Source organism: Cyprinus carpio, chromosome A3 (assembly GCF_018340385.1).
Source record: "Cyprinus carpio isolate SPL01 chromosome A3, ASM1834038v1, whole genome shotgun sequence".
In the NCBI taxonomy this organism is placed as follows: Eukaryota; Metazoa; Chordata; class Actinopteri; order Cypriniformes; family Cyprinidae; genus Cyprinus; species Cyprinus carpio.
In genome coordinates this window covers 7,630,033-7,648,969 of record NC_056574.1, presented here as the reverse complement: position 1 = coordinate 7,648,969, position 18,937 = coordinate 7,630,033, and the positions used below count along the sequence as shown (strand labels likewise).

The 18,937-nt window shown below is 37.1% G+C and overlaps 1 pseudogene; it reads left to right on the top strand.

Annotated features, from left to right (window-relative positions):
- The first annotated feature begins 5,938 nt into the window (after nt 1-5,938).
- LOC109058442 lies at nt 5,939-18,698 on the top strand (annotated as a pseudogene).
- Nucleotides 18,699-18,937: the final 239 nt, after the last annotated feature.

Below are 18,937 nucleotides of genomic sequence, written 5' to 3'. Positions count from 1 at the left end.
ACATTGATAGAATGTTTGTTCAATGTTCAATAGTCTTTAATAATGTTCTCAAAACGTTAGAACTTGTTTAGAACATTTTTCTTTCCTGAAACATGTTTGTCTAGTTTTTTTTTTTTTTTTTTTTTTTTTATACTCGTTTCAGAGAACATTCAAAAAAGTAATTTTCCCAAAAATGAAACAATGAAATGCAATGTTTCCGGTATGTCCACATAATTTTAAATTTTTTTTTTTTTTTTTTTTTTTTTTTTTTTTTTTTAATAAATACATAATAAACTGGATGTTTTAAACATTCGAGAATATTCAACTTAATGGGAATGTTAGTCTTTGGGTTTCGCCCGGTATAGTTTACTGTACCTATGTATGCAGATAAAATTGGACATAACCAAACCTTTCCAAAACATTAATTTTGTTCGTAGCTTGAACAGAGCACAAGTTATGAATATCTGAATTGGCTGATTGCTATGATTTTCCGGAATGGAATTTTGAGAAAAAAACGGGTTTAAAAGTGAGAACGGGTTTCACTTTCACTTCTACTCAACGATCGCTGTCTGTCTGTCAGGAGCGCTATACTGCAGACTAATGTTACCCTGAAGTAGACAGTTGTCCGTTGTTTATGAATTTGGGCATAGTCTCTGAACTTTTGCTCACCCCTTGTATGGATAGCACGAATAGTGTACCTTGTAGTTAGAAAAGCGAGCGTAGCGCACCTGTGCATACAGACTGTCATCGGACTCCTCTTTATAACATCATCCGATCCTTCATCTCTGGATGTTAAATAGTCATATTATTATCTTTTAGCGCACTGACATCACCACGACTGAGCAGACAGAGACGAGCAAGATCGTGAGCAGCTTCAGACCGCGATGTTTTCTTGCGCTCTGCCATCTCACGATATTAACAAATAAATAAATAAATAAAACATTGCGTGCCATAGTTTAAACAGGACTGGCGGGAAATGTGCATTGATACACTATTAATATATAGGCTATGTCACGTGATTTATTTTGATAGGTTAACTGTTTTTGTAATGTTATAAGAAAGCACCTCCGCAGCGTGTTCTTAACATGAGAGAAAAGACATAGCATTTTCTGCTTGCTGCAATAAATCGTTCTTTTTCTGCACTAAACAAGTGCATTTTGCCAAGATATTTTCAGAGATGATAGACAAGATGTTATAGAATAGTAATTGAATGAAACCCTAATTTTGACAAAAAAAAATAAATTAAAAAAAAATACATAGGTACGACCTATTTTTAGAATTTCCTGAAAAACGTCCAGCGCGACAATCCGACGGGTTTTCCCAGGTCGCATCACATATATGTATTTGTACAATCAATAATTTTGGAAACTGTGTTGTATCATTTGATAAATGCACGAAAAGGCCAATGTAAACCAATGTCCTCAAGGAAAAAATAAATAATTAAATAAATAAAAATATTTAAGAAACACTGATCAAGACCTCTTTATGTCAGAGGTTCTTTGCTGCTCCTTTCTTTTTGTAGCACCCTTTTTGACACAAAATGTCCTGTTGAGTTGAGTAGAGAACATTCTACATAGAACCCTAATCAAACCTTGTTTTCTAGAGTGTAACGGCAGGAAGAAATTCTAAATATATTACCCAGAATTCAGTACCTGGGTTCCAGTTAGCCGTTCAGTGTCAACTTACACTATTGTGTAACTGATGTGTGTTTAACAGGTTTCTCTTGGCTACACATAACTGTGTTGATTCTCTGTATTGTTGTGTCTGGATCTGCACTTCTCTCCTGGCTTGTTTACTCCAGAACAGGAAATCGAGGTATGAATTTTTTTTAACACTTACATTTGAGACTTTTTATAAAACTTACATGAGAAATAGGCTTCAAAAATGCATTCAGTTATTATTATTATTATTTTATTATTATTATTATTATTTATATTATTTATAAATAATTGTAATTTCTAACTGGTACAAATCATACAAGTATAGATATGACCCAGAAGACTGGAGAATCCCATGAAATGGCAACTGCACATTTTAAAATATCTGACTGAACTTTCCTCACTGGGCAGATGTTTATGCATAAATGACAATCAATGACACTCAGGAGACATTTGTTAATATACATAGCTTTCTCGTCTTTGTTCTTACTGACCTTTCTTTCAAAGTGGATTTAATTTTTTTTCTGTGGTACCAAAATGTGTATATGACGGGGTCATATGATGCGATGTCATGTTTTCCTTTGTCTTTGGAGTGTTAAAAGCTGTTCGTGCATACAGAAGATTAAAGTCTCAAACTCAAAGAGATATTTTTATAAAATTGAACGCTCATGCATGCCTTCTTAAAACACCTCATTCAAACACACCTCTACATCTCTACGTCACTGTGTGGGAAGATTTGCATAACACCACCCAAATGTTTACACAAAGAAAGAAGGCATAACTTGATTCTCGCTGTAGTATTGCTGCCGCCGCCATGTCGTAGAGATGCTGTGTGTTTCGCAGCGAAAGCCAAACTACTTTGTTTGTTCCAAAAGGGGACACAACTAGAAATCAGTGGGTAAGTTTTATTTACAACACCGTTCCAGAACAGTACAAATGGAGGAAAGTTTCCTGAACCTGGCAAGGGGTGTAACATTTCTGTCACATGCTTGAGGCATTCGGCCAATCACAATGCACTGGATAGCTGACCAATCAGAGCACACCGCACTTTTCAGAACAATGAGCTTTGTAAAAATCAACACGTTTCAGAAGGCGGGGCATAGAGAAGAAATAATAAAGTACACTGTGGAAAATAATTTGTTTTTTAACCTTAAACCACATAAACACATTTAATTACACCAAATACACAAAATAATGTACTTTTTAGCAGCATCATATGACCCCATTAAGTTATGTTGAATTTCACCGTGTCTGTGCTGTGCTCCAAAGTTGAATGTATGACAGTATGATCGTCTGTTGTTTTTTTCTATGAAACATGTTCTAATCTACATTTTTGTTTTTGTGAGATGTTTGTTGATGCACATTGACTTGTGAATATGGTGTTACTGTATATGTGACATGATTAATGCGTATTGCCTCATTTTTCTGATAGACTTGTTAAAGATATGATCTTAAAAGTAATTATATCTATTTCCCTGTAGCTGTAGCAGGATATTGTTATTCATAGGTTGATTTTATTGTAGGGGTATTAAAAAAAAAAAACTTGCTAAAATTGTGTTTAACCCTTTAACTTTCACCCCTAAAAGGAGCTAATGAAAAGAATATTTAACTTAAAAGTCTTATTAGACATCTAATAATTAGCCCCAAGCACTTTTTTTTAAATTTATGTTTTTATATAAAACTCTACCGTACGGTTGAGCTGTCAGTGCATGGTAAATCTTGATTTATATTCAGAGAACTGTTTCTATTATTTATTTTCCAATAATAAACATTCCTTTAACTTTATTAGTATCTTGGATATATTTCATAACCTTCAGGGTCCACAAAGATAAAAAAATATATTTAAGTGTCTCCGTAATATATAGACATATGGCATTATGTATGTTATATGATGTTTTAAACCTTGCTATGTTTACTGGGTAAGGCTAACCGAGACTTACATTTGCACTTATGCTTTGGATAAAAGCGTCTGCTAAATGAAATGTAAATGTAATATAAATAAACATTTTTGCATTTTTCTTATATTTTGCTATGTTTCTGTTCTTTACCCTCTACCCTATTCACAACAATAAAATGGTTTCATCCCTACTTCCTTGATTGCTTATTTGACCCCATTATCTGATTACTGACCAGCACCATTCTCCCTTCTGTGGAACTGACTTAAGTTTGTAAACTGCTGCGATCACATGACAACTGGAAACTCCCAAACCCCCACAGAGATGGGGCAGTACAGCTGTGGAAAGACTGCATGCTCTCTCATCTCTTCCTTTTAATAGATTTATTCCCTACCGTACAGTAAAGATATCAGTTAAAGGGTTAGGTTTGTTTATTTATTTATTTATTTATTTTGGTACCAAGTTAAGCACATGATGCCATGCAGTATTAAAATATGATCTGCATCTCTGTTACTCTAGAGGTATATTTCAGAGAATAGCTCTGTGAATTACAATAAATAAGTGTAAGAAATTACTGCCTCTGACTCCATGAATGGGATTTCAACCTGACCCGACTTGTTTTGCTTTTTGTCTTGGGTTGCAGTTGTTTTATTGTGGCCAAGCCAATTCCTGAAGATGAAATGTCAGATGAAACATGCCAAGCAGAGTACTTGTGATTTCTGATAAATTCAGTGACAATAAAGTGTCTAGAAGTTAATGCACTCATGATAATTATATTGTATTCTGGATTGTCTGAGGTGAGCAGTTAAGAATCAGGTTCATTCCTAATTTTATCTGTGGTTTGACTGATCACATAAACCATAGAACAGCATCTGCTTCAGGAACAAATGAAGCAAAAGATGGATTACTAATTCCAGTGCTCCAGTCCCCAAAAAAGACCACTAAACCTGCTGCCTTAACCTGACTGTACTGTACATGCCATGGGTGCAAATAATCTGACATAATCTGCTACTCTAATCCGCTAAATTGAGGTTCGGTTTCAAACAGATTGTTTTAATAAATGTAGGCTAATTATTGCACATGTATTATAGTGTGCATGATTTTCCAATGGGGTTTTATAATTAATGAGTGAAATAAAGCTTGTGGTAAACATAACTTGACGATACTTTTATGTTTTTTTTTCTACAATGTAAACTGCACACACGTACAGCCCAAACGTTCTTAGTTACTTATTAAAACATACAGTACTGTGCAGAAGTCTTAGGCACATTAGTATTTTCACCCCAAAAAATGGTTTTAAGACAGTTATTTATATCTTTTATATCTTTTATCTTTTTCTGTAGTGTGTCAGTAGAATTTTTTTTTCCCCAAACATTAATTTTGCCATTGATTTTAATAGTAATCAACAGCCGGTGCCCCACATGGAGATCTGCTCTCACCATCATCGAATCTGTCTGTGATTACATGAAGAAACAGATGAAACTGAGACAAACTAAATCCAGAAGAACTGTAGTTACGTCTTCAAGACATTTTAAGAAGCCTGCCTCCAAAGCTACAGTACTGTGAGAAGTTTTAGGCACTTGTGTAAATATGCTGTGAAGTAAGGATGCTTTCCAAAATATTTTTCATAAATGGATTTTATTTATCAATTCACTTATATTAACTAAATCAAATCAATATTTGGTGTGACCAACCTTTGCATTTAAAACAGCTTTTGTCCAGGTACACTTGCACATTGTTTTTCAGGTAGCTTTGCAGGAAGGTTTCTTCAAGCGTCTTATTATAAAGTTAAAGTGCTCATCTCATATTAAACAGAATCTCTTGTTGAAGTTGAATTGTCTTAAGTCATTGGCGGGTTCTTTCTTGCTATTATTGAATTTTACTTATTTAAATGTTAAATTCAAAGGGGACATTTCATTTTTGCATACTATAACACTATCGGCCATTTCTTGTGGCTTACAATGCTCTTGCACGAGACTTTCTGTAATATGAAAGAGATCTCGGCCTGATCTTGCTGAGGACAAGGCATTCTCATGACCCACTATGAACACTACAACCACTAGATGGTATTATAACAACACCTTTTTTCAGTTGACTAAAATTTAAATCAGTCAAAGTTGATCCATATATTGTAAGTTACTGTTTGTATTGACTTTATCAATATCATAACATCACAGATATACACACAATATCAATAATTCTATTTATATGTATTTTGGTGGTAATAGTTTAAAAGTCATTTAAATCCAACGGCACAGTTTAAATTGAGTTTTAGAAAGATTTGTAATCTTACTAAAATTCTTAAAAACGAGTTGCACAGATCTTTTCTCTGACATCATACTTCCTCGTGATCACGCCACATTGTTTTGCTTTTTTTATGCCACTCCTTCTCCCCAAGTTGCGTCAGGTTGAATCAGGTTGCAGAAAGAAAGCAACATAGTTACAAACGTAGACTGGGGTCCGAGGTAGAAGTTTCTTTATCATTTACAACAAAAAATAATCCTAATGAGAGTTTCGTCAAAATGCATTTTAAAATGCACTTTCAGTGTGTTTTGATGCTCATCTTCGTAATATCTGACGGTATGTATATTTTTTTTATAATAACTACTACAAAATATTAAAAAAAATAATATTGTATTTTTTTTTCATCACTCTCTCACCTAACCCTAACCCATTTTAAAACTAAATGCATTTTCCACGCTAATTGCCTGTCTTTTATTAACCTTGCAACACTTAAGAGAACAATTGAATGTTTAAATGTTTTAAATGTCCTCTGCGTCATATTTCCGGGTTTTGGTGCGCGAGACTGTTCTGTTGTTAAATGATGTCGTACTTTTGATGTCAGATGTTTTCTGTTGTCCTTTGGGGGAAGAGGGGCTCAAGAATTCATTAAGACCCCTTTAACCACTTAAAGTCTTAAATGTACGGATACTATAGCCTAGTATTTCTAAAATGATTAGCCTATTATAAAGCAATTAATGTAATAATTTATATTTAGGTATTATATTATTATTATTATTATTTAAACATATTTATATATTATTCTCTCTCTCAAACATGCAGATAGCATGGGGTTTGATGTTCGAGGTCCCTCTGGTCCTCTGGTTGTACCTCTGGGAGGTTCAGCCATTTTGCCCTGTTATGTTGAGACGCCTTTAGAAAAGTGAAAGTTGTGTGGAAAAGAACAGACTCAGAGGCTTTGGTTCATCTGTATCAAGATGGTGAGAGTCGACCAGAGGCCCAGCACAAAGATTATCATCACAGAGCTCATTTCTTTACTGATCAGATTCAACATGGAAACTTTCCCTCCTTCTGGAAAGTTGAGAGCTGAAGATGAAGGGGTTTACAGATGTAAAGTTTACAGTCAGCAGCTTGCTGACAAAACTTTAGTGGAAATAAAACATGTTGGTGAGTGAATCATTTTAGTGCTACAGCAGAATTTAAAACAAAAACTAGGCTATATTTCATTCTGTAATATTTCAACTGTTTTTCTTTTAGAGTGTTTGCTAGTATCAGGATCAGATCGGTCTGTATCTGCATATGATGGTGAGGACGTCACTCTGAGCTGCTCTGTAGACTCTCACATCACACCTGAACACATTGAAGAGGTTTCATGGATAAGAACAGATGGAGATATTCTGGTTCTGCTCTTCAAAAACAATAAGACTTTCTCAGATTCATCAGATGAGCGATACAGAGGCAGAGCTGAGCTCTTCACTGCTGAGATCCCCAAAGGAAACTTCTCTCTCAGACTGAAGAGTGTAAGAACTGAGGATAAAGGAGTTTACATGTGTCACGTGTTTGCTGGAGGACTTTCAGCCAATGCAACTGTAGTACTGGTGCAACTGGGTGAGTAACTGATAAATAAGAAAATAGTGTTAACCAGACAAGCTTGTGCTTAAAACATTTTTCTTTACTCTTTGAAGAAATGTTTATTCATGAATCTAAAGGGATCAATTGCAAAGTTCGTATTACAGGAACCACTACAGCGTTCCACATAAAATATTATTTAGAAAGAGCAACTCTACTTTGCAGCCTAATGTATATAGAAACGTTTTCAAGGTTTTCTATATATGGATATTGTTTTTGTTAAATTAATGGGCCTATGGATTTTGTGATAATGTTGGAAAAAAAAGTTCATTTGATTTAAATTTTTCATTTTAATTAATGAGTGTATTGATTTTTATTTTATTTTATTTTTTACAATCAATAATTTTGGAAACTGTGTTGTATCACTTGATAAATGCACAAAAAAAGACCAATGTAAACCAATGTCCTCAAGGGAATTTTTTTTTTTTTTTTGATCACCTCTTTATGTCAGAAAGGTTCTTTGCTGCTCCTTTCTTTTTGTAGCACCCTTTTTGACACAAAATGTTCTGCTGAGTAGAGAACATTCTACATAGAACCCTAATCAAACCTTGTTTTCTAGAGTGTTACCGCAGCAAAACATTCTAAATATATTACCCAGAATTCAGTACCTGGGTTCCAGTTAGCCATTCAGTGTCAACTAACTTACACTATTGTGTAACTGATGTGTGTTTAACAGGTTTCTCTTGGCTACACATAACTGCAATGATTCTCTGTATTTTTGCGTCTGGATCTGCACTTCTCTCCTGGCTTGTTTACTCCAGAACAAGAAATCAAGGTATGAATTTTTTTTTTTTTTTTGAGAAATAGGCTTCAAAAATGCATTCAATTGTTATTATTAATTATTTATAAATAATTGTAATTTCTAACTGGAATCCGTATGTATCTCCACTGTAGACAACAGGCTGTGTCTTCAAGTTTGTCTTTTCCTTTGCCCGGATATAACTATGCTGTTGGCTTCAATCATATGGTTTGTTATTGAAGGTATTTCATCAGGACTTTATCTACAGTGAATCCAGCATAGACTTTACAACTTAATTCAGTTCTGTCTAAAGAACTGAACTTAAGAGATAATTCATTTAAAATTGTTATATCAATTATTTTTGCACATTTCTGAGTTCTTTCTTCATCACCAAAATAATGTGTTTCAGGTTCTCTGTATGAGACCGTCTCTTGCTGTATGCTCTATGTTCTGGGGCCTCTGAGGTTGTTTTGGGTGAAACCATTAGCCACAGATTTGCCAGGTTGGTTTTTTAAAATTAAATGCTGTGTAACACTGCTAATCAGATATTACATAATACCTGTGTCTACTGAGATTTGTCATATCTATACATTAAACTAAACGGATTAGACAAATATTATTATTATTATTATTTGTTTTAGTGCTTTACATGATTTTACAACTTTTCTTGCAGATAAAATCTTGAAGTATATCATGATTTCACATACTGATCATGCAGCATTCATGGCAGTGATGTATTCAGGTAAATCCACACTGTAAATAATCCAGAAAACTAACTTAATGTATCTAAATTTATCCAATTGATTTATCCAATGTATTTGAATTGATTAAATTACGAAAAACTATTATCTTAACATTTGAGATTAAGGAAAATTTAAAACAAAAAAGTCCATGGAGAAAAAAACAAAAACAAAATAAAATTATGTGAGTGACTTTTTTACAGTGCACAGTGATTAAGTTTTAATATACCATAGAACAGTAAAATATACTATAGTAATATACTAAACATTTTACAGAAGTTTTCTTAAATAAAGACCCTTTATTTGTTGCTGTATTGTTTCTGAACTGACCCCAAAGAGTGTTGTGTGTCTGTCAATTGTATCTGTTGCTGGTTATTGTTCATCCTGCAAGCTAACTGTCATGTGTTGAAATTAATATTTATTTAAATTAATATCTATCTGTGTCAGTACTTTTAGCTGAACATTTTCCAAACGTCAGCACAGTCTTCAGCTCATCCAGCTTTGGTTTGCTTGTCCTGATGTGTCTCCTCTTCATTACACGTGAGTGATCATCCATCATGGAGCATTATCCATCATCCTCATCTTGTAGTAATGCACTCTTGAAAACAGAACATAAACAGTGTTTTTTTTTAACAAACATAATTTTTATAAAGGAAACTTCAGTTTTGACTCACAATTTATTTCAAGTTCAAGTCTGCTTTATTGTCAATTTCCACATGTACAGTACATACATACAGAGAATCGAAATTGCGTTACTCTCAGTCTCCGGTGCATACAGATAACATTAACATTAAAGCCTAAAAAAATAACTAGATCAAATATAAAGTGTAGATACAATTATACAATAAGGGATTTATAAAAAAAAAAAAAAAAAAGACATATAAAGACATATAATAAAAATAAAAGTTAAAAATAAAGTTAAATAAAGCAGCGCAAGGTAAATGACAGATATAGTGCAAATCAATGAAGTGAACAACAGTGCAGTTAAAAGATTTTTAGTGCAAAAAAAATTCACTTATTAAAAATATCTTAAGTCTGATTAAAGTGACAAGTGACAAGTGACCAAGAGCAGTTATTTAACTGACTGATGAAGGTAGTTCCAAGCCGAATGAGGTAGTGAGCGGTGAGTGAGCAGACCAATGCTGCACAAGTGACTCGTGCATGTCATCATATAATTAGTGTGTGTGTGTGTGTGGGGGGGGGGGGGGGTTCATAGTTCAGTGGTGCCTGGGGAAGAAGAGGGGAGGGGGGGCAGGTTCGGGAGGGAGTTCAGCTTCCTGACAGAGACAGCCTGGTGGATGAAGCTGTCCTTCAGTCTGCTGGTCCTGGCCTGGAGACTCCGCAGTCTCCTCCCTGATGGTAGCAGGCTGAAGAAGCTGTGTGATGGGGGAGTGGGATCACCTGTGATGCAGAGGGCTTTGCGGGGGAGACGTGTTCCATAAATGTCCTGGAGGGAGGGTTAGAGAGACACCAATGATCTTCTCAGCTGCTCTCACTATGCGTTGTAGAGTCTTTCGGCAGGACGCGTTGCAGGCGCCATACCACACAGTGATGCAGCTCGTCAGGATGCTCTCGATGGTGCCTCTGTAGAATGTGTAAATGATGGGGGGTGGGGCTCTGGCTCTCATCAGTTTTGCGGAGGAAGTAGAGACGCTGCTGTGTTTTCTTGGCCAGTGCTGCAGTGTTGTCGGTCCAGGAGAGGTCCTCTGTGATGTGCACACCCAGGAACTTGGTGCTGCTCACTCTCTCCACAGTCGCACCGTTGATGGTCAGAGGAACGTGCTGAGTGTGTGCTCTCCTGAAGTCTACAACAATCTCCTTCGTCTTCTCCACGTTCAGAGAGAGATTGTTGTCACTGCACCACCCGGCCAGGCGGCTCACCTCGCTCCTGTAGTTTGTCTCATCTCTGTTGCTAATGAGACCCACCACAGTCGTGTCATCCGCAAACTAAATGAAGAGGTTGGAGTTGTGTGACGGTGTGCAGTCATGGGTCAGCAGAGTGAAGAGGAGGGGGCTCAGCACACACTCCTTGGGGGGCCCCAGTGTTCAGTGTGATGGTGCTGGATGTGTTGCTGCCGACCCGTACTGCCTGAGGTCTTTCAGTCAGAAAGTCCAACAGCCAGGTGCACAGCGAAGTGTTGAGCCCCAGCTGACTCAGCTTGTAGATGAGCTGTTGAGGGATGATTGTGTTGAATGCTGAACTGAAGTCTATGAACAGCATTCTGACATAAGAGTCCTTTTTTTTTCCAGATGGGTGAGTGCTGAGTGGACGGCAGTGGAGATGGCATCATCGGTCGACCGGTTGGACCGATATGCAAACTGGAATGGGTCCAGGGAGGGGGGGAGGGCAGACTTGATGTGGTGCATGACTAGCCGTTCAAAGCACTTCATGAGGATGGGGGTAAGTGCAACAGGACGGTAGTCATTGAAGCTGGATGGAGATGGCTTCTTCGGGACTGGGATGATAGTGGTAGTTTTAAAGCATGTGGGAATAACAGCCTGACTCAGTGAGATGTTCAAAAATGTCTGTGAAGACATCAGTGAGTTCTGCTGCACAGTCTTTCAGTACATGCCCAGGGATGTTGTCAGGACCCGGAGCTTTGCGGGCATTGATCCTGCTGAAGGATCTCCTCACACTGTCTGGGGTCAGAGTCATCACCTGGTCGCCGGGAGGAGGTGGAGGCTTCTGTGCAGTGGTGCTGTTTTGTTGCTCAAAGCGAGCGAAGAAGGTGTTCAGCTCGTTCAGCAGAGAGATGTTGTTGTCACAGGTCCGTGGTGGGGGCTTGTAGTCCGTAATGGTCTGTATCCCCTGCCACAGGCTCCTAGTGTCTCTGCTGTCACTGAATTGGTGAGCTATCCTCCTGGAGTACTGTCTCTTAGCCTCTCTGATGCCGCGGGACAGGTTGGCCCTGGCTGTTCTCAGGCCCACCTCATCTCCAGCTCTGAAGGCAGCATTCCGTGTCTTCAGGAGTCTGTAGACCTCCCCCGTCATCCATGGCTTCTGGTTGGCCCGGACAGTGATAGTTTTTGTGATCGTTACATCATCAATACACTTATTGATGTAGGCAGTAACAGTCTCTGAGTACTCCTGGAGGTCAGTGGTGTTATTGCATGTGGCAGCCTGTTTAAACATGTCCCAGTCAGTTGTGTTGAAGCAGTCCTGAAGAATCTCTGATGATCCTTCTGGCCACACTTTAATCTGTTTGTAAACTGGGTTTGGCGACTTTAATGAGTGGTCTGTATGCAGGCATTAGCATAACAGTGATGTGATCTGAGGCTCCGAGGTGGGGGAGGGGGAGGGCTTTGTAAGCTCCTCTCTGTGTGGTGTAAACAAAAGTCCAAAATGTTATTACCTCGTGTTGGAAAGTTGATGTGCTGGTGTATTTTTGGAAACACACTCTTAAGGTCAGCATGGTTGAAATCCCCAGCTATGATGAGAAAAGCATCCGGGTGTGCTGTCTGCTGCTCACTGATGTGTTGGTACAGTTCATTAAGTGCGTCGTTCCTGTTGCTGCTGATGTTGAATGGGGGAATGTACACTGAAATGAGCAGTATAGCAGTATATTCCCTCGGCAGATAGAACGGCCGGGCACCTAATAATCATAAACTCCACCAGGGTTGAGCAGTGTTTGCTGATCACAACAGTATCGCGGCACCACGCGTCATTGATGTAAACACAAAGCCCGCCGCCGCGGGTTTTTCCTTCCGCGACGAGAGCTCTGTCCGCTCGATAGCACGTCAGCTGGTCGAGCTGAATAGCGCCATCTGGAACGCTGTTGCTGAGCCATGTTTCCGTGAACACAAAAACACAACAGTCTCTTACAGTCCTCTGAGTTGAGCGTAGTAAACGAATGTAGTCCAGTTTATTGTCCAACGAGCGTACGTTAGCCAGTACGATGGTGGGGGACAGATGGCTTGTGTGGGTTAGCCGTTAGCCTAGCCCGGATACCTCCACGCTTCCCCCTCTTCTGCTTCCTCTCACGCCGCTTGTGGCGCCTCGCGCTGCGGGCGAGATGCAGTGGTGGGGGTCGATGATGGTGAAGGCCTCCGTAGCAGATCGAGATCCCGCAGCTGTTCCGCTTGCGCGGAGTTTAACTGTAAAAATGCGGTTCTGCCGACATCGAGCAGAAACTCGCGACTGTATTTGCGCTTACAGACAGGTAGACGTGACGACAACGTGCAAAAACACTGCGACTCACACAAGACAAAAAACACGAAAACACCGTTCTGTCGGGACAGAGAGAAGCCGCTGCGTGTGGCCGCGCCGCCATCTTGTACTTATTATTTCAGAATAATCTAGTACAAATTGCATATTTCACCTTTTCAAAGTATTTGAAAATAATTTTGCCATCATTTACACAACCACTTGACCAAAGAATGAATTCACAGAATTGTTCTTGATGAAGTATGTCCATAGAAGATTATTTTACATTTGTTCAAAACAAGCATCACTTGACGTTTGCTTATTGGTGATATGCAGTAAGTTATTGAATTCACATATTTGTTTTTATAATTTTGTTTTTTAATAGAGTTAGCTAAAGAGAATGTGCTCTCATGCTCTGGAGAGTCGAGTAAAAGGATGTTCAGTAAAGTTCAACAGTTTGTGGCTACTTGTGGCTTTTCATGGCTGCCTTCATTACAGCTCGCCCTCCTGCTCTACACTCATTTTGCCTCCGGTGCAGGTAAGCAAGAACATTTTAGACTTGAGCAAAGACTGATTGAGAATTAACTGACATGCTTGATGAAGATTCAGCTTTGCCTGATTCTTACACATACTTCACCATGAATAGAAATGAAAGAAGAAGCCAGTCATGCAGTTATTGTGACAGTTTAATTCTTTACTCTATCTGACTCTCTCTTTTTAGTGTTCATCATTACGGCTCTTCCAGCACTTCATTGGGTGTCTTATATCTTTTGTAATGGAACAAAATGTGCAGACCAATACTGTAAGTATGAGAAATTATATTCTGCACTGTTATGACTGCAGAAATAAATCAGTAGATTGATACATTTCATAAAGGATTAAAAATATGTATGTCACATTTACTGTAATTTTTCCCCCAAGTAATTTTGAATGTACACATAAAAGTGTCAGAGCTGGCTTTTATTTCTCTTTACCATCAATAAAAGTTTCTCAAGTGGTGGTCCTCAATAGAAAATCAGTGTTATCTATATAATCTATATCAGCTGTTTCACAAGTCACAGTTTTTGGTTCTACTGAAGTAGTTTTATTCTTGAGTTGTAGCATGTTTTCATGGTTTCTTTTGTCTTTTCAGGTCAACGTTTTCTATGTAAATTAATATGGTTGATGATGATTGCTATGACTGGAGTAATGGTGTATTTTTACATTATGCTCTTGAGAAATAAAGAAGGTATGAATAGATCTCTAATAATTAAAGATATTAAAACATTGTTTATAAGTAAGTGTACAATATCTTTGCTAAAAGTTACATTATAACATTGTCTGTTGAATGTAAAATAGTTAGTAGTTCTCTTTATAATAAACATGATCAATAAATAAGTATTTGCTGCTTTTGAATAAAGACCTTTTCTTTCGTTTACAGCTGATGCAGGACCGATCTGTGTGGCAGGATTTGTTCAAGCCTTGTGGGTGCTTGCATTTTCTGAAGTCCCACTCAATTATCAGAGTACAGTACCCATCAGCTTCTTTCTTGTTCATGTGTTGTTCATGCCAGTCCTCCTGTTTCATTCTCATGCACAAAGCTCAAGGTCTGGATGAGTGTTGTGATTCTGCCAAGGACTATTATACTGCAGCCAATCAGAAAAGTGTTACTGTGCCTAAAATCATTAACTCAACCCCCCCCCCCCCCCCAAAAAAAAATCCCAATAATGAATTTGGAATCGCTTTAAATTGACCAAATTAATATAACTGAATCATGAATCAATTTAGACCACTGGACAGTTCTGTTTGACCAATTCAATTGAAAGTATCTTCTCAAAAGATTGATTAATTCATGAAGGATTAATTGGCATTGCTAGTTCTGCTTTTAAACAGCATAAAAAAACACAGATTACATTTATTTTAAGCAAAATGTGTCTCACTTCAGCGGAGCGCTCATGCTTGCACATACCGTATACAGCAGTATGGACGCCACTACTGTTAATATATTCTTTCCTTGTATCATACGTTTCACAATACAATAAGAATGCCTATTTTTTTAAGCATAAATGATTAAGATGATCTTATAATGAAACTTGTTAATTCCAGGACAGGAAATGCTAAAGATGCAATAATAATAATAAGTTTAAAGTAAATCAGTACAGTTATTTTTGTTGAATAAAAAAATGTTTACCTCTGCCCTACAGAACTTCGCATGAGGAAGATTGTGTTCCTGTATGGATCAGCTGGTCTTGTTTTAGTGAACTCTGCTGCACTGATGACAGAACTGATAATGAAAGCAGGTGAGGGAACAAAACATTTAAATGAGATTCATAAAGTCATGTAGGATCAAAACATACTGTTTATTGAAAATGAATCTCCTTTCACAGTTCATGGTGTGCGTCTGGTGGGAGATTTGAGAATCATTGTCTTTCCATCTGAGTGGCTCTTTACTGTAGCACTGCTGGTTTTGTCTGTATTTGTACCATGTGAGTATGACCAGGAGTGGATTTTATCACTATGTATGAATCATCCATCCAGCTTTGAGGTAGTTACTCAAAAAATGTAATTAGTTACTAGTTACTAGTTACTTCTGTAAATTGTAATGAGATTACTTAAAGTAACTTCACTACTTATTACTTTCCTTTCCTTTTTTAGGGCTCTATGAAATCCGTTTTATTTTTTCCCAAATTCCGTTTTTCCGTTTTAATTTTTCTGGATTCCATTTTTTTTCTGTTTTATTTTTTCTCAACTCCTTTTTAATGGATTGATTTAATTGTATTAATCAAAAAGCATGTCTAATTAATTTAAATCATAACACTTATACATTTTCACATCAATTTATTAAAAGTTTAACAAAAATTACATGTTTAGGGCCCTTTGAAATGTTTTATTTTTTCTTCAACATATGTTATATTGTTACCAAATTCTGTGTTTTAGCATGTCTAATTATTTAAATGCATAAAAACAACTATTTATTCATTTTTTTCTTAAAATAGCCTTATTTTAATGCATGTAAATATGTCAATGACTTGCTGAAGTGCACGAAAACCAGTTTTAGACCCGGAAATAATCTCTCTCTCTCTCTCTCTACTGTATAAAAAGTACATTATATATTATTATGTAAAGTATAATATTATACACTATAATATAATATAGGGACCTATTTTAACGATCTAAACGCAAAGTGCAAAGCGCACGGCGCAGGTGCACTCAGGGCGTGTCCAAATTCACTTTTTTCTATTTTAACGACGCAAAAACGGTTGGCGCGCCCGGGCGCATGGTCTAAACGGGTTGTCCCTATTCTCTTAATGAGTAATGGGTGTTTTTTGGGCGTAACGTAACGAGTCTCATCTTCCATTTCCTTTAAGAGCCAGTTGCGCTCGTGCTCATTTGCTAATTACACGGCGGAATTTGGCAAGCGCAAAGACAGAACGCGTCTCAGAGATGAAACGGAGCTGCTCGTGTGCGAGCAAATAGGTAACCTAATTCTGATACATGCGATGACTATCCATTATGACATGTAGGCAGTTTTATATTTAATTAGCCTACAAAAAAATCTTATGCATTGCAATCCTTTATTGTTTAATATTTGGCATGTTTGTGTGCTGCTGTGCGTCCCTGCATAAGCAGCGTGTACGCACGTTGTGGACCCGCCTATACTAACACGCTCTTTAAATAACTAAGAAAATACATTGCGCCAGACTTTAGACCAGGTTTGAGTTGGTCATGGCGCAGTCTTCAGCTCCTTAAAATAGCAATGCGCCTCAACACACCTCTTTTTTAGACCAGCACGCCCATGGGCGCACAAATGGAAGCAAATGCATTTGCTAATTAAACGACGTGGCGCTGGACGGGAAAATGTGAACGGCGCCGGACTGAAACTAGCAAACACACTTGCGCTGCACCTTGCGTCGCATTGTGCCGGGTGTATGAAAGTGCCCATAATATTGTTATAGTTATTATATCCAAGTTGTCTGTCTGGAACGCAGCATTAGGTTAACGTCAATAAACTATCGTTTACTACAATTAAGAGTCATTCTTTAAGGTGACATTTCAGCACTTGACAAAGGGATAGCGTCTCCTAAGTAGCACTTAAAGCACAGCTACGTGCGAATGCTTTACGAGCATTGTTGGGAAACGCACGCGAAACAATACGATCGTAAAATTACTCGTAGAAAACGTTCTTAAGCGCTAAGATCAATCGTTATCGGGAAACCCAGCCCAGAACTTTACACACAGGCAAGCGCGTTCCTATAGTCTAGTAAAGTAGTGTAGTTACCAATATTATTAGTGTAATGCGTTACTTTACTTCGTTACCCAAAAAAGTAATATAGTTACTGTAATCCGTTACTTTGTAACTCGTTACCCCCAACACGGCATCCATCATGCTGTTTTTTTTTTTTTTATATATTTGCCGTATCAATGCATTAACTGAGGGTCAAATCTTTCTTTCTCACATCTCAGGGAAAGTTGGCAGCACAGGGTCTCAGAAGGCTTCTCAGGTGAGTTTGCATGATTAAATATGAATTTGGTTTATTAATACAATACTTTTAAATACACTGACATTTTAAAGTGGACAAAGTAAAGAAATATAAAGATGTAACATAAATAATGTTTGAAATACATGTTTTGCTCTGATTGCAGATGTTGACAGATAATGGGACTCCTGGTACAAATCATACAAGTATAGATATGACCCAGAAGACTGGAGAATCCCATGAAATGGAAACTCTGAGAAATGCTGGGAACAGTGAGGAGCATCAAGAAGAGGAGATCAACTAACAGTGAACTGTACTGTTTAAAAGATCTGACTGAACTTTTCTCATTAGGCAGGTTTTCATGGTATGAAACATTTCAGATGGAAAGACTGGCAAACATGACATTTCTTTGTCTGTGTAACTATTAGCAGCAGAGACTGTTGCACATTCTCACGGTTAGGGCTGGATGTATTTTTATATCTGTGATGCTGTGCCATTGATATTGTGGTATGTTGTTTATGGTTGTCAAACTATGCTGCATTCTACTTTGAAGTGAATCAAGTACTTCAAGTGACCTAAAAAATAAAAATTTGTATATTAGTATGCATTTAAATAATTTCCATGTAATATGTTTGTAAAATATTTTATTTAATGTAATTTGTTAAGATATGTACATAGGTTTCTCGTCTTTGTCTTTGTTTATAGCTGACTTTTCTTTAAAAGTGCTTGGATCACTTACAACAATATTTATTAAAGCCATCAGCATTATTTTGTGCTGTACCAAAAAAATAGTATTGAGAAATATTAAATTTCATTGTAACTGTATACCACTCTGTTTCAAGGGTATGTTCTGGCTAGAGTAAGCTCCAAAGTGGATCCAGAGTTGAATGTATATTAACATTGTCTTCTCTTGTTTCTCTTTCACTGATATTTTTCTATGAAACATGTTCTAATCTACATTTTCATTCTCTGTGAGATGTTTGTTGAGGCACATTGACTTCTGAGATGGTGTTACTGCAGACAAGATTAATGATATTCTGCCTCATTCTTCTGATAAATTTGTTAGATATGATCTTAAATGTAGACCTTTTTCCAACTGTAGCAGGATATTGCTATACATAGATTTATTTAATTTTTTGTACCAAGTTCAAGCACATGATTCCATGTAGTATTTGAACATGAAATGAACATTTTGTAATAAATTACTATACCTGTGCTTTCGCGAATGTGATTTCCACCTGACCCAACTCATTATGATATATTTTTTTCTTTATGACAGTAAATAAATAAAAATATAAAACTTTATAATAATTCCATGACATCTTCCATTGCACGAGAAAAATGTAATGCAAAATGTTTAATTATAAAATAATATATGGAAATGCCACTGTAATTCACAGAGTTTATGTGCAAATAAATAAATTAACAAAATGCAAAATTATAATGGCAGTTGTT